Genomic DNA, 16,732 nt, shown 5'->3' with positions numbered 1-16,732 from the left:
CACATAAGAACATTGAATATTATGACTATATTTGCCCCCTCCCCCCCACCCAGAGATACCATGATCACCTCTTGCTGTAAGTCCTGTCAATGTTAAGACAAAAATAGGAGTAAGTAGAAAAATCTCTGTGCTTTAGTATCAAAAGCCTTATAATGAGAGAAAAACAAATTTTGTTCTTTACTGTAGACAGACTTCTCTCATTTACTATTGCTTTGAATCTCAGTTTACCTGATTATATGAGCCAATAGCTTCCTTCCTTCCTTCCTTCCTTCCTTCCTTCCTTCCTTCCTTCCTTCCTTCCTCCCTCCCTCCCTCCCTCCCTCCCTTCCTCCCTCCTTCCCTCCTTCCTTCCCTCCTTCCTTCCCTCCTTCCTTCCTTCCTTCCTTTCTTCCTTCCTTCCTTCCTTTCTTTCTCTTTTTCTTCTTTTATTGTGTTCACTCTTCCATTACCTAGTCACAACTTTTCTTTTTACATTTTTTAAAAATTTACTTCAATTTTGTTGCAAGGGTGATGTACATAAGACCTAATTACATAAGTAAGGTAATGAGTACATTTCTTGTGTTTTTTTTTGGGGGGGGGGGTCCGGTCCTGGGGCCTGAACTCTGGGCCTGGGCGCTGTCCCTCAGCTCTTCAGCTCAAGGCTAGCACTCTACCACTTGAGCCACAGCGCCACTTCCAGCTTTTTTCTTTTTGCTTATGTGGTGCTGAGGAATCGAACCCAGGGCCTCAGGCATGCAAGGCAAGCGCTCTACCACTGAGCCACCTTCACAGCCCATGAGTACATTTCTTGTTGAATATTGTTACCCATTCCCTCATTTTTCTCTCACTATCCCTCCTCCCTGATTCCCCTTCCCCTACAAGTTGTAAACTTCATTTCCAAACTAGTGTCTTGTGAGTATCACTGTTGTATTGGTTCATCCTTCGTCCTAGGCACAACTTTTCTCAGCACTACAAACACACCTTATTCTCTTGTGAAGATATTCATTCTCAAATCACTCATTACTCCTATGGCTAATATTCTGGTTTTACCATTAGCATTATTAGTGATGCTTTAGTTATTAGGGACACTCAAAGTTTTTAATTTTGCCCTCTAGGAATCTTGTTCCCTATACTGGGTAATCTAGATGATCTATCAGTCTATCCTAATTTCTTTCACTGTCCTAAAATGTTACTTTTAATCATTGAAACCTTTTCTCCACACCAGGATCAAATATTTATTCACCCTCTCAATATCATCTCCTATATTTCCAGAAAAATTTCTATAATACCAAATCTTTCAGTCTCCCCAGAACCTACAGCTCAGTGATTCAGCTTAAATTTGCATGCAGATTTTTAAACTTCATAGATAGAAATATATTTATATATTTAAACTTCATAGATCTAAATGTACTTATATCACCTCTTTTATATTACTTATTGGATAAAAATAAATCATTTCATTTCTATTATGGATAGAGAATATCACCAAACCAGGAGGTCTGCTATCACGTTCCATTCATGATGGTTCATATCAAATCATTTACCTTGGTTTCTGGCTATGGTTCTTTCTGTCTCTGATCCAGTCATTCTTATGATGTACTAGATGGCACTACCTTGCTTACTACTGTAATATATATAGTGATTTTATTCCCTTATACATGGAGAGGAAAAATACGAACATTACTGTTAAAATGTATTATTATCTTTAAGTAGTTGTACAAAGGAGTTGCCATTTAACAAAGCAGCTGAGGAATACAAGGCATCTTTTGTTTTCTTTTTCCGTATATATCATTGTTGTTGGAGAGGGGTTACAGTTACATTTCAGTACGTTTCTTTTGGAACTATGTCTCTCCTCCTCTTGTTTTCTCCCAGTGTTTCCCTCCCAGCCCCACCTATGTATTGTTCATTTTCCATATTCACCCTTTGTCCCATCTTTTCTGTGCTCTCCCTTACACTCCCAAAGACAAACTAAAAGAAGACAAAAGGAAAAGACAACGAAAGCAGAGCAGCAACAACCAAACGTCTCTTGTTTCCATTTCTTGGAGTTTGTTTTGAGAGGTATTATTTTATATGATCATATGCTCATAGCTATTGAGCCTTTGGGATCTGTGCCTATGAATATCCTCTTTTGGATCAGTGTCACCCCCTTCCATGTTCTCTTCCATCTTTCCCCTACCCACCCTCTTCTTCACTCTTCTTAATTTTGTAGGATATACATGGGATTCTTGTCAACATTTTCTCCTTCTTCTCCCCTTCAAGTCTTTTCCCCTTTTCCTCTTGACTCCACACCACCCTTTCAAATATCTGCTTCCTGGTGTTTTATTTTGCTGAACTTTGATGCTGCCTTTCTAAGGAATTATACTTTTTGAGTTCTCCCTCAAATCTACCATATTTCAGTTAATACATTTGTATATACTGGCATATCACCCAATATATTTACTTACAAATTTGTAAGCTAATTCTAACCAAACAGGAACTTTAAAAGCTAGAACAGGGGCTGGGAAGGTGGCTCAGCGGTAGAGCACTTGCCTTGCATGCATGAGGCCCTTGGTTTGATTCCTCAGCACCACATAAACAGAAAAAGCTGGAAGTGGCACTGTGGCTCAAGTGGTAGAGCGCTCGCCTTGAGCTGAAGAGCTGAGGGACAGCGCGCAGGCCGAGTTCAGGCCCCACAACCAACGAAGAAAAAAAAACTAGAACAAATATTGCATTGTTGTACCTTCTTTGCTCCTATATAAGATAATATCCCTTTTATGTGCATATTTATTTTTTCATATTATCAAGGGTATCATTGTTCTCAAAACAGTTTCACTCTTCTCTATTTCATTCCATATTCAAGAAGTATACCAAGTGGGACACAGTAAAAAATGAAAATAGATATTTACATCCTGGATCTGCCAAGTCAACTATAATAGAGCTTATTACCTTCCTAAGGAAGCAAGTAGTGAATGCTCATTGTTTCTATGGGTACAATTTGTTCATCTGTATATCACTTCATATATAAGGATAAGCTTTCATGGACTGGTGAGAAGTTTATAATTTGTGATTTCACTTTAAGATACTCTTGGAATGTTTAAGTTGTTCATACAGGATAGGTTATGAAACATCAAAGCCAGTTTAGGAAAAGTTCAAAAAAACTTGGCAAAAGGCCCATACATCACTTCTAGATGAATCCAAAGGATAAAGCTGCCATTGACTGGCATGCATAATCCTAGCTACTTAGGAGGTGGAAATTGGGAGGATCAGGATTCAGGGCCAGCCTGTCTGCAGAGAAGACTGAGATGCCTCTTCTCATTCAGAGCTGGCTCCAATGGCCTACACCTGACTTTCAAACTCTATCAGAGGCTGAGGACCACCTTTCCAGTGCAGCTATTCAGGTAAGTCTGAAGGACTCCTCTTCCACTGAGGGAGGAGGGAAGATGTCAGAGTAGCATGCTTTTGAACGCCCATCAACTCTCTTACCCTTAATCGGTCCCACTTTCCAACTAATTTGTTTGATTTCCTTTAACGTTTTACTAGGTCTTTTCTGGGGTTAGTTATAGTGAACTCAGTTCTTTTGTTTGAAATCTGAGCATAAAATTTACTAGTGAGTCTCAGGAAAGAACCAACTAAAAATAGTTCGAAGCAGCTGTTGCTACAGATGGGTTGTGGGGTTATATGGAGCATAATATGGTTGATTATTTTATAGGCAAGTTTATTATTTTCTAGGCAAGTTTAACCAACTTTTACATATAAGATGAATACATTGCTTTGATGAGAGAATAAAATTATTTAAATATAAGAAAACTAGTATTTTTAGTTTTTGAGCTATTTTGTCTTTTTAATATTCAGATTGGGTTGGGCAACAAATGTTTTTTAAACAATATGCTGAACGTATCAAATAATTCCCTAATACTGATTTTTCTAGATAATCAGTTTAAAATCAAATTTCTATAAGGTTCAAGGAAGGTTTAGCAGAAGAATGGGTTCATAGTGCTCACCAAATTGTGACTATAAATTATATGTGGAATTTATCATAGACAATGCTTATAGATTGAAGTATTTCTATAAGTTATTAGATATTTATACACAGAAAGATTTAAAATAGGAGTCCAAATCCATCTTTTCCAGAGTAACTTTAAAAGTATGTGTGTATATACATATATAGCACACATATTTATATAGGTGTGCATGTATATACATAAACATATCATATTCATATGTCTATGTATATATAGTGTTTATTGAAAATTTACAACTCATTGCATATTCATGTTTTTGACAAATGAGCTTTTGTGTTTTTCCCTAATGTGAAGATATGATTTATAAAAATTGAATGATTGATTCTACTATTAAGATCTTAGAATGACATATCTTAGAGACTGCTAATCAGACACAGTCACATCCAAATACATTCAAATGTGCAAGAGGTTTTGAGAATCATCACCTGCCAACCAATTAATCAAGTAATGTGTAGGTATGTGGTACTATTGCAACAGTACAATTCCACTCTGGCATCATCAAACTACACCCTTGGATTAGCCAGAATACAATACTGACTTCTAATGTAATATGTAATAAATATGAACAAGTTTCACATTTTTCTTTATTTGCTTTTTCTTTTCTTTTTACTTTCTTCCATTCAGCACTGCCCACTTCTGCTATTTCGTGGGCACATCAGAACCATTAGGGCACCTGTTTTCTTTTTAGCAAAATGAAAACTAACAGTCCCTAATTGAAAACTTGATCAAATAGGCAGCCCAAATTACCAAGTCTGGTCCTCAAATGTGAGCGTACCTTGTCAGTATTCTAACATATCCACTTCTTGGTAGAAAGATGAAATGTTAATTCAATCAGGAAGGTTATTTTAATATGCATACAATTTAACCTCAGTGAAATACAGGTTAGCTCCGTTCTTGTGAAATATATGAGTGCATTTTTATATGCAAATATATATATGAGAGATTTCTGTGAATTTTATCTGCAACTTTTTAGTGGTGAAATTATGATAATTTAAAAAAATTTTGAAGAGATTCAGGAAAATTTTAGCTTCAGAATACAAAAAGGATATTTTCACTCAAACTTTGAAAAAGATGTAATTTAATATGAGTAATTTAAGATATTGGTGTCTCCTCACAGACCTCATATTTATGACTAGTATTTAGACAATCTTAACATAAATAGAAAAATAAACTTTTTTAAAATGTAATTCAGTTTTCTAACTTTAGATTTTGAAAACCTATATATCTCCAAATCAAATGTAATTTTATATTACTATCTATAATCATAAAGTACATATTGTGTTTAGAACTTATGAAACTTATGAAACTATGTACTTGAAAGTTTAGTTTGATATTGATTTTATTCTATATAAAAATTACCATTATATGTGTTCTTCTCAACAATATCTGATTTCCAGATTATTTTTAAGGTAAACATTTCATGTAAAAATTCATTACTTGTGTTGATAGACATAGTTGATACAGTGAGAATGGTTCACATCTTTTTTTTTTTTTTGGGTCCAGTCATGGGGCCTGAACTCTGGGCCTGGGCGCTGTCCCTCAGCTCTTCAGCTCAAGGCTAGCACTCTACCACTTGAGCCACAGTGCCACTTCCAGCTTTTTTACTTTTGCTTATGTGGTGCGGAGGAATTGAACCCAGGGCCTCAAGCATGCAAGGCATGCGCTCTACCACTGAGCCACCTTCCCAGCCCTGGTTCACATCTTAAATATATCTTTGACCAATGTTTTTTGGCCAAAATTTTGAGAGCATTATTTAGACATATTCCAGCTGCTCCGATTTTGGAAAATACAACTCAGTGTTCTTAGAAAAGGCAGTAAAAGAAAAAAAATAGTTTTACAAATATTTTCACTAATTCTGAGATAGATTCACTACTTCCTTAAATAAATAAATATATATATGTGCAGCGAGAGATTGTGGATTATTATGTTTGTTTCAAGATATTGACTTCTTTGTTATGAAATTTAGTTTCAACTACTCAATCCTCAGCAATGTCAATAAGGCATTTGAAAACTGAATAATATATTTAGCATAAATGAGTCTATTGTTTTTTGTTGACTTGATGGCTGTAATTTTAAGGGTCAGATGGTGTAATAGACTCTAATGTGGTTTACTGCTCACACTATCTCTGGAGTTTTAAGTTCCAATTGCACCTATAAAAAGGGGCAATTACTTCTTCCTACTTTATAGCTGTTAAGGGAAAGAAAGCTGTTTCAGTTAACTGCCAAATAGATCCTATTCTAGATTAAAATTTCAGGTATCAGTTAATTTATTCTCATTTTAAAATTCCAAGTCAAGAGTTCAAAACATGTGAGAAATGTCACCTTCATAAATATGGTAGGCTATTAATTATGACACATCAGTGAAGTCTATTGATGCAATTATCAATGGGTAGGAATGTCATTCTTCATAAACTTATATGTGGCAGGAACAAGGTTACTATTAATTTAATATGCATTAATGACATGATTGAGGGCCATGATTAAAGAGCTGTGATCTTAGTGAATATGTCATGATCTCCTTTTTTTTTAAAGTTTGAAAATACAATTGCACATAGAAAGTTTTTCTTCACTAGTTCCATACTGTTGGCAAGATGAAAATGGGCAATGATAATTATTTTCTACTTTGATATGCATCATTTTGACAGCAACATCCGAGTCATCCCAAATATAATTCCCTCATACTAAGAAATAATTTCAGTTTTCCCCAACTACACATTCAGGTATAATATAAAAGAATAAATATTTTAGAATAAATATTTTACTTTAATCAAATGCACAAAGCAAGTATTCTTAGTTTCTAAGACAATGTTTAAACACAAGAAGGAAATGAATTTCAGGATTTACTTTAATTATTTAAGGTTTTATCTTTGGAGCCTTATAGGCAATGTAGTTTAATTCACAAAATCTTAATGGTATTGCTGCAGACTCTTCCCCATTTTAGAAATATGAACACTGAGAAATCCAAGGAAGATACATAAATTGAAATGATCAGCATGCCTCATAAACCAGTGATTGCTTTAGCATTTGTTTATGGATTAATTATATTAATGCTTATAATTAAGATAATTTAAGCTTTTGCATGAATATAATGGTAGTGTCTTTGTAAGATTTTAGTTTGTTTTAATTCCATCAACTGTGAAATGGAGGAAAATGTCAATAATCAGAACAAAGCAGAATTTGCATAGGAATAGGAATAGCTACATCATGACAAACAGATTTTGAATTAGCTCAGGAGCCGAATACTGTCATGAGTTTTTGTGCTCCATGATTTATTTTTTAAATCTGTATATGACATGAAAGATTGATTAAAGCAGCTGGATTTTTTAATTCAAATAAGATCAGCTGTTTGGCAGAGGAGGCAGAGCTAAAAAAATTGCAGCCACGACTTAAGTGAAGTGAGAAAATCAAAGACAAAGTTAAGCAGAGTAAAATCATCTTGCAAAATACACATTCAATGGAACTTCATTTCTGAAACTTGCTTAATTGCTTTTCAGAGTTTCTAGTTTATTTTCTTTAAATAAAAACTTTCTTAAATATCACTCTTTGATGTGATAAGAAAATGAAAGGTAATTGCTTTTCAATTTCCTATTTAAGGAATCTTTGTTCTTTCATTGCATTGGTCAGCATTAGGCTGTTATCCCAATGTATTTGAAGCTATGAGTTCTCATTTCATCTTTCATGACAAAATTTCCACCGGTATATAAATTCTTACCGTGTTTCTCTGTGCTTCATTTCCCTTCTGTGAATGCTATACTTCGTACCAGAAATCTACACTGGCTATTAAGTGGTGCTGGGTACTGGATTTTATCTACTTTCTGTTCAGAGTTGCAATCAATAACTTCTCTGCTTAGTCACCAGTGTTAAAGTTGGGTACTGCTTGTGGTTCACTGGCTTGTCCACAAACTCAAGTACATCTAAAGAGCTGCCTATCAAACCATCCTCTTTAGACAACTCTCGTAGGTTCTTTCTTGCTTTCTCAGTTCTAGTGGGTTTTCATTTTCTCTTTCATTGGTTACCCCACTTATTGCTTAATAAAACTCAATTCTATCTTTAGGATTCCTTCATTTAAAAAATAGTTTTGGTGTTCTTTTTAGTCAGTGTTTGATAATAATTATACAATGCCAAGCAAAACAAATGTCATAGTTATTCACCTGGTTCTTAGAATTTGTGTAAATCATACATTTAGAAATAGCTAAATGCATATACACATATGATTTTATAGGATAAAAAGATCACAATCAGGATTTTGTGATTTAGGCTAAGAGAAAGAATCTAATTGTAGAAGAGAATTTCTGAAACATATTAAGTTTTTTGGAGCGAATTTTCTCTGCACACACCTATAATTCCAACTACTTGTGATGCAGAGATTGGAGCAGTCAGAGTTCTAGGCCAAGCCAAGCTGATACCTATCTCAGCAAGTAATCTGACTGTGGTAGAGATGTTACAGAAGAAGAAAGACTGTGATTGTGAGGCAGGCCTTAGGTAAAAGTGAGATTCTATCTGAAAAAAACTCAATGCAAAAATGGTTTGGCATAGATCAAGTGCCAAGATGATTAACCTCAGCTCATTAATAAATTAACCCAGCACTACAAAGAAACAAACAGCAGGTAGAATAAAGGAGTAAGCTGAGATTTGAATAAAAATATATAGGAAAATACAATGTATTTGTGATAATTGTTAGCATAAGAATTTGCTTTAATGAGGTTTAAACAGACTTTTGAAAGTAGCAACTTGAAAGTCTTTGGAAACAATTCTTTCTGTTGCATTATTGAAGATGATAATGAGGAGGTGGAGGAGGAAGAGAAGGAAGAGGAGGAGTAGGAAGAGGAAGAAAAGGAGGAAGAAGGAGAAGGGGAAGAGGAAGCAGATAACAGACTGTTGTATAAATTGGGGAAATTGTAAGAAATATCAGAATAGCCAGGCAACACATCGCAAAATGAATGAAGAATTGAATCAAGTTAACTTTGAAAATATACTAACAGAATAAGCACCAATTAGTGTGAAGAAGTGAAACTTAAGGGCAAATAACTATATTTTATGACCACAGGTAATGAATTCTGAGTAAATAGGCTTATATTTCATTAGTGAAGGTCAATATTAACTGAAAGAGCTTAGTAGAAATGCAGCTATTTCAGAAGCAGAGAAAATATAATTTAATCTGAAATATTTAATGATAAATTTTGACCCATAAAATAACCGTCTAGTGTCACTTGTGAATGTTATATACATCTTATTTATAGTAATAATGGAAAATTACTCAAAGTATGTGGAGATAAAATTAACAGTGTCATAATTTTTTCTTTCATTTACTATATCACTAGTAATTGATTCAATTTATCTTTTAGTATATTAGGAAAAAATTCATACAAACATATACATAAAGTCCTTCTGTTCGCTGACGTAAACATGTACATATAATCTGACAAATTAAATTTTATTCCTGCTTTATGATAAGCAATATAAATGAAGATTTGTAGTTAATTGATCAGCAAATCCTTTTAAGGTCTTGAGCAAACACAAACCTTTCACTGCAATCGCAAACTTATCAAACCCTATTTTTCCTCTCTCCTTTGAAGAATAATGCCAGAGCAGGTGCTACATTATAATCATTGGAAAGCCATTTTGTTTAACATGAATAATGTCACGCAGAGGGTTAGCCATCTGTTGGCTGAGTGCTTGTCAGACTTACACCCACAGCAGCATAGAAAGCAATGCACATGGGTTCCACATTCATGGATCTCTTAAGAGGCTTTGTTTCTTACAAAAATAAAGTGAAATGATTCTACAATTCATTTATATTAGAAAGAAAGGCAATCAAATGCCACAGTTTTGCCACTAGGATATATATCTCCTAGATATGGAAATAACACTGAATTTAAGTTTCTGCATAAAATGAGTTCAAATAGAAGATGTTGAGCAAATCAATTTTAGTTAAAATTGTGTTATTGAAATGCAGACAGTTGTACTTACACTACTTAGACTTTATGTCCAATTTTAAAGTGTGATTTTTCTAGAATTGCTTTATAAATTTCATATGACCTGCTAAAAATGAAGTCAAGATTATCTCTTCAGATACAGTAAGGAAGACATTCTCAGAATGTTTTCCCAAGAAAAAAGTCAAAATGGAAGCTTAATTAAAGAATTAAATAAAATCAAAAATTGAGAATAAGAAACAAATCTTTAAGTCTTTTTTGTAAAGGTGATATACAGAGGGATTACAGTTATTTAAATAAAGCAATGAGTACATTTCCTTTCCAATAGCGTTACCCTCTTGTTTTCTCCTGCTTTCCCTCACTCCCTTTCCCCTAGTTGTAAAGTTCATTTCCAACATAGTATCTAATGAGTATTGCTGTTGCATCAGTTCACCCTTTGTGCTTTGTCTCATCATTTCTGTGATTCCTCTTCCCTTCCCCAAATCGAGTAAATTTATATACAATACAAAGGGCACCGAAATCAGAAACAGTGAGCATGGGGAATACACCAGAGAAGAAAAAAATTGAAAGACAAAATAAATAACTGCTGACAGTACACAAAGAAAGAAAGAAAGAAAGAAAAAAGAAAGAAAGAAAAAAAAGGAAGGAAGGAAGGAAGGAAAAGCAAAACAAAACAACCACAAAAAAATCCTCTTGTTTCTATATCATGGAGATCATTTCAATTAACATCATTTATGGGTCTTGAACAAGGTCTGCAAAGCAAGTCCAAAACATTGAGGAAGTGTTTGAGTGTAAGGTATGCAAAGGGATTTTGGCAGCTAATAAAGAGCTTTAAGGTGGCTGGGAAGGTGGTAGAGTGGTAAAGTGCTTGCCTTGCATGCATGAGGCACTGGGTTTGATTCTTCAGCACCACATAAGCAGAAAAAGCTAGAAGTGGTGCTATGGCTCAAGTGGTAGAGTACTAGCCTTGAGCTGAAGAGCTGAGGGACAGTGTCCAGGCACAGAGTTCAGGCCCCATGACCAACAAAAACAAAACAAAACAAAAAAAAAACAAAAACAAACAAACAAACAAAAAAACTTTAATGAAAGGACCTACTCTCTCTTTCATAGGGAAATTACTCTTTTAGATTGACTTTTACTGGAGAGAATTATAAATGAAGATTACTCACACATTATTAAAAATTCATTTTATTGACTATAAGAATGTATTTTCTGCAGAGAGAGGAAGAAATTCTGTAGCTACACCATGCCAGGCATGTCATAGATTCAAGTGGTATTTAGAAATTGGCTCTTTGCAGAGTAGAAGTAGTTTGAAGATTTTGTGAGCGTGGAATAACAGGCTGGATGATCACAATAAACCATTTGAGAGATTGCATGGATAGAGAAGACAATATTTCTTGGAATATTAAGCTCATGTTGAATAATTAACAAATTAGTATTCAATTTTTAGAAAATGATTGTATTATATAAGTGCAGATTGTGGAAATTTTCTTATTTATATTTTAAGCCTAATTTTTTGTGGATGCTGGTCTTAAAGTAATGCCTCATGAACTTCACTCACCTTGCATGCTCCTGGCTGGTGTTCTATCACTTAAACCATACCTCCAGTCTTGCTTTTTGATCGTTCATTTGAAATGCAGTCTCTCTGACTTTTTTTCTCAGATTGGATTCAAACTGAGATGTCTCAGCTCCATAAGATTACACATGTTGGCCACTTGTGCCTGGATAAAGTGTGACTTTATATATGTATGACTTATATATGAATAGATTGTAGATAACTAAGCCATATTCTATTTTTAATAAATACAAAATCATTTCTTCATTTTGAAAGAATCTGACATAAAATAATTTGCTGCATAAATGACAGCAAAATTATCACAAATTAGTTGTTTGTGAAACATGATGAACTACACATAGGTATATATGTTCACATCTACACACATATACATATATATGATAAATAATAAAACTATTAATTCTACATTATTTTTTTATTTCTACTATGTTCCTCCTCAGGTCTGGGAGGACAAGATATAAAACAGCATACTCTTAATCCAGTAGTGCTTTGGTTTTAAGAGCAAAAACAAAAACAAAATGAAAATAACACCATTTATTTTCTTTATTTCACTGGAAAAGAAGTCACAGGGAAAGGAAAGGGAATGATAGGCTTTCTTGGAAATGTGAGGTCTGATCTGGGTCACTAGAATCACTAGATTTCAGGCTCAGTGATGTTTCATAAAAGCATTTTATCAAGTTCAAATTTTCAAAGATGTAGTGCCCACCCCCTACCTCAAACTGGAAACTCACAAAAAGGTAGTAATGACAATGTCTACATTTATGGAGTGGTTTGGGTAACATCCTGACACAGATTGGAAATGAGGTTTAAAGATTGCTGATTCTAGAGTCCTAATTCCTGACAGCCTCATAATCCTCATTAAATGCTTTGCTTATTTCTGTTTCTGTTTCATAATTTCATTTATACTTGATGAATGGTTGGGCTATTAGAAATTATTCCTTCCGTGCATCATCTAATATGGGGTTTGGAACTTATAATTAAATTGTGAAATTTAAAACAAAAACCTTGTAATTAATGACATGCAGAGGTAGATGAAAAATGAAAAATAATGTGGTGTCCTAGTTTGAAATATATAATTTTAAGAGACCAAGAGAAGTTAGTATTATAGTACGCACACAGACTGTTCATTTGCTACTAAGATTTCTTTGGTAGCATTTTATAAAATCTCAGATTGCTCTATAATTAGAGATTAATCTAATATTTCCACTAGAAAATTATATCAAAGTATAAAGGATTTTGTATATACTAGACAGGTCTCATCATTTCTGTTTAGCAGTGCTAGCCAAAGCAAAGAATTTTTGAAATAAGTATAGCCCCTGCTTTCACTGTATTTGATGTTGGTATAATTTGTGGAGGGGAAGGTTAAAAACAAATAATTTAAATAGGGATACAGGTGGACTCATTGCAACAATGAGATGTACAAGTCATTATGTAGAAAAATGAACTTTACAACTTTGGCTGGGGGATGGGAGTGAGGGGGTCAAGGGGTAGTGGGGAGATGGGAAGGGATGGGAAGGGGAAACAAAGGAGGAGGCAACAATGCTTGATAAGCAATGTACTCATTACCTTGCCATGTAATTGTAACCTCTCTGTAAGGTATTTTCACAATTAAAAAAAAAAGATTTAACAAGACTAAAAAATCAAGGTGAATGTTTTCTTTTTAAAAGGTGCTTATCAACTCCTCATCATTAAAACCAGTGTCAATGATATAAAAATATACACAATAATATAAATATATTATGTGATGAATTTGAGTGCTGATGTTACATTTTTATAATCCTCTTAGTAGCAGATCTAAGGATCTCAGTTCAAAGCCAGCTGAAGTAGAAAAGTCAGAGAGACTCTATCTCCAATTAATCAACAGCAAATCGGACTTGAAGTCTGGCTCAAGTGGTGGAACAACAACTTGAATGAAAAAAACTTTTTCAGTTAAGAGCACGAAGTGCTGGGTTGAAGACCCAGTATAAGAAATTGTAATTGTAAGATTGTCTAGAAGAATGAAAATGAAACATAAAGTATCAAGAAATGGGAATTAAGTCAGTTGGTCAGGAAAATCTTAGAATTTGAGATGTTCTTCAGAGATAGCCTGAGGGTCCAGACAGAAAGTAATGAGAAAGTTACTACTGTAAGAAAGAAAGTACAGACTCAAATTGGCATTGGTGAAGGTAAATAATAACCTGGATGACCGCTAGGCCAAGGAATTGGAATACAAAACATTAGTAAAGAGCCACGTGTTCCTTTACTACTTCTTGCAAACATGTCCAAACGAAATAATCTCCTTGGAAATAGAAAGCCCCCTTATAAGCAAAATAAGAAGAAATATTAAGTTCCCTGAGGATCTGAGATTACATGGTACTTGTGAGCAAAATGGCTGGATCTCTTCATAGGGGTAAGTGCTGGCTGAAAACACTGACCAGAAGCAAATGAATGGAAATAATAGTGGCCAGCGAGGCAGCAGGTTTTCCAGTTCCTTGAGCGCGGATTGCAATGTGTCCAAGAGAATAAAGAAAAATGGTGCCATCTGCTTCTGGGATGGCTTGCATGACAAGACAGGAAGTCCGAAGTTAAGGAACACAAATATTTTATGAGGAGAGTAAACATGTCTACCCTTCGCTCTAGCAGGACATTTTGTCTTCATTATCATGGACACTAAGCATGTATATGCTTTGCTCCACAGGGAAAACACTGAATCTTTCAATACTGTTTGCTTATACGAATACCCTTGAAAAGATAAGAAGGAATTAAGACAATCGATTTATTGTGGGCAGAGTGTACAGAGAGAGCCAGATGGATTGAAGATAGGGCCCCAAAACTCAAAGACAATGAAGGTCAGAGGAGGCAATTCCTTGACCAATTGAAAATACTGGTGAGGACCTGATGAGAAATGGCGTCATGGTGCTCAGTGAGCAGGCGCAAGAGATTGCAGGGAGGTAAGAAGGGTTTCCAGAGCTTGTTCCTTCATAAAGCACTCACAATGTGGGCCTAACCAGGGTTCCTTGAGAACTTCATTAATTCTCTGCAAGGGCAGCTCCCTGCCTTTCCCCCATCCATACCCAAGGCGCTCAATTCCTTGCATAAATCCGGTTTCTTAAGGGTTCTAAGGGCTCTGTTAGCTTTCATTATCATCACACTGAGATCCAAACTTGTGGTACAGGAACCCTTGAGGCACACACTCATACTACGTGCAAACCATAATACTAGGTAGATTTACTTGAATCCAGAGCAGAGTGTTAAGTGTGCCATTGTGTCAAAAGGAGCAGCATGTAAAAAGTCTGTATCATCTGTTGAAAATACCTTCTCCTTTTTCCTATACTTTCATTTTCCTCAGCTGACCCACTGATATCACAAATGGTAGAGTACTTGTTTCACTCATGGAAATGAAAAGGATAACTGTGTGTGTCAGCTCCGCACAAAAGCTTTATGAGCAGTGAATTCTCTGACACTACTTTTTCTCTTCAGCCCGGGTGAGTGGCAAGTTCTAACGAGAAGCTCTTCTATCATACTGAATCTCCAAGAAAGCAGTATCAGACAGAGATACCTCAGAGTCACTTTTATGTTTGACTTTCCTAGACCATATCTTTATTGATTTAAACATCTGACATTTGGGGCACAGTGTAACAGAGCAGTTATAATGTGTCAATTTACCTCTGCTGACACTATAATTGTTCATGCATTCTTCCCTACATGACTCTGAGTTAGAACTGAACATAGGAGAAATTTACATAAGTTTGGAAAGACAATTAAAAGCAATGGTCACACTTGCTGATGGTCACACTAGAGCACTAGGCACTATGGCAGTTCATGTACATGGCTTTCTTTATTGGAGTCACATGCCACTGGTCCAGAGCTTCTCCAATGCTGACCATCTCTTCCATGTCTTAAAAATCCTAAGACAAAGATATACAGCTTCTTGGTAAAATGTGTCATATTGGTTCAAAGTGTTGATGAATGAGTTGAAAGTCTAATTTATTCTGTGATTGGGCCCATTGTTTCTTTTTATTCTCTGGCTGAATTTTTAGTGTTCCCAATCTTAGGTTAATAGCTGGCATATTATATGCATCTTCCCTATTTCCACAATTGCTAAGGTCCAATTCTCAAAACAAATCCATTGTTCTATAGAGAGGCAAGGGTGCCTCTCTGCCTCTCTGACTGAAGCCTCCATAATAAGCCTGTTAGATTCTTCCTGGCACTAACTTAACTGTCAGCTGGTATGTGTCAAAGGCTTTAAATTCATCGTTTCTAATTACTACAAAGATTCTCCAGGAGGAACTCTAACATTTACAATTTAGAGATAATGTAATTTAGAGATAATCAACTTGGTGCAGAAACTTTGCTTTTGAAGTAGAAAATACTTAGTGAGCTGTTTGGAGCAATGGACTCTCGTCTTATGGACTGGAGTGAGCATTTGTACATGTGTTCGGACTATGTTCTTTCAAATATACCAGGTTTCTCATTACAAAAAGAAAGAAATTTACTGATATACAGCACTTTAATGTGGAAAAAAGTCATCTTGCAGATTTTTTACTGCCAACCTTGAACCATTTTTTAAAACATGGCATACAGAAGTGAGCTCATATAGAAAAATTGTGCACCCATTTCAGAGGCCAAATAATGACAGGAGAGAGTATGACCCACAGAATATTACTTTGCATGCTGCAGTGCATTTACACCCAGTAATGAAGGCTTTAATATCAGCAGGAGAGAGGAAAGTGACAATGAACATTAACGCCACACTCCTGCATTCTCTCTCAATGGAGCATGAAATAAGGCATGTCATCATGTCACCACACGCGAGGAAAGATTTGCTTAGCCCTCATCCTCTGAACGCACTCAGTCGGCTTCAAAACTGTGGCTTTCCTGCACTTCCTCGTTTCTTCCCATTTCTATCCTCTCCTTTTGCAGATCTACCGTAAGACTAAATTACTACCTTGCTAGGAATATGGTCTAGGCTTTTAAGTTTCTCATGTGGCAGGGACAGTTTTGGGGAGGCAGATAATTCTAATGCTGCAAAAATATAATTTCCAAAGAGAGGGAAGACATGAAACCATGGGATAAATGCATGTAATTCATTAGCATTATACATCTCATCATATAAACAATAGCAGTGCTACATTAATAGTAATCCTACATGTAACCTCAGATTATAGTAAAGGCATAACTACAAACTGCTAAAGTGAGTATTTCAAAAATACTTAACCCATATTTAATTTACAAAATGAGTATGTTACTATAAGCAGTTAGTA

The sequence above is a fragment of the Dipodomys spectabilis genome, unplaced genomic scaffold, assembly GCF_019054845.1.
Source record: "Dipodomys spectabilis isolate Male_0828 unplaced genomic scaffold, ASM1905484v1 ptg000032l, whole genome shotgun sequence".
Classification (NCBI taxonomy): domain Eukaryota; kingdom Metazoa; phylum Chordata; class Mammalia; order Rodentia; family Heteromyidae; genus Dipodomys; species Dipodomys spectabilis.
This window is presented reverse-complemented; position numbering follows the sequence as displayed.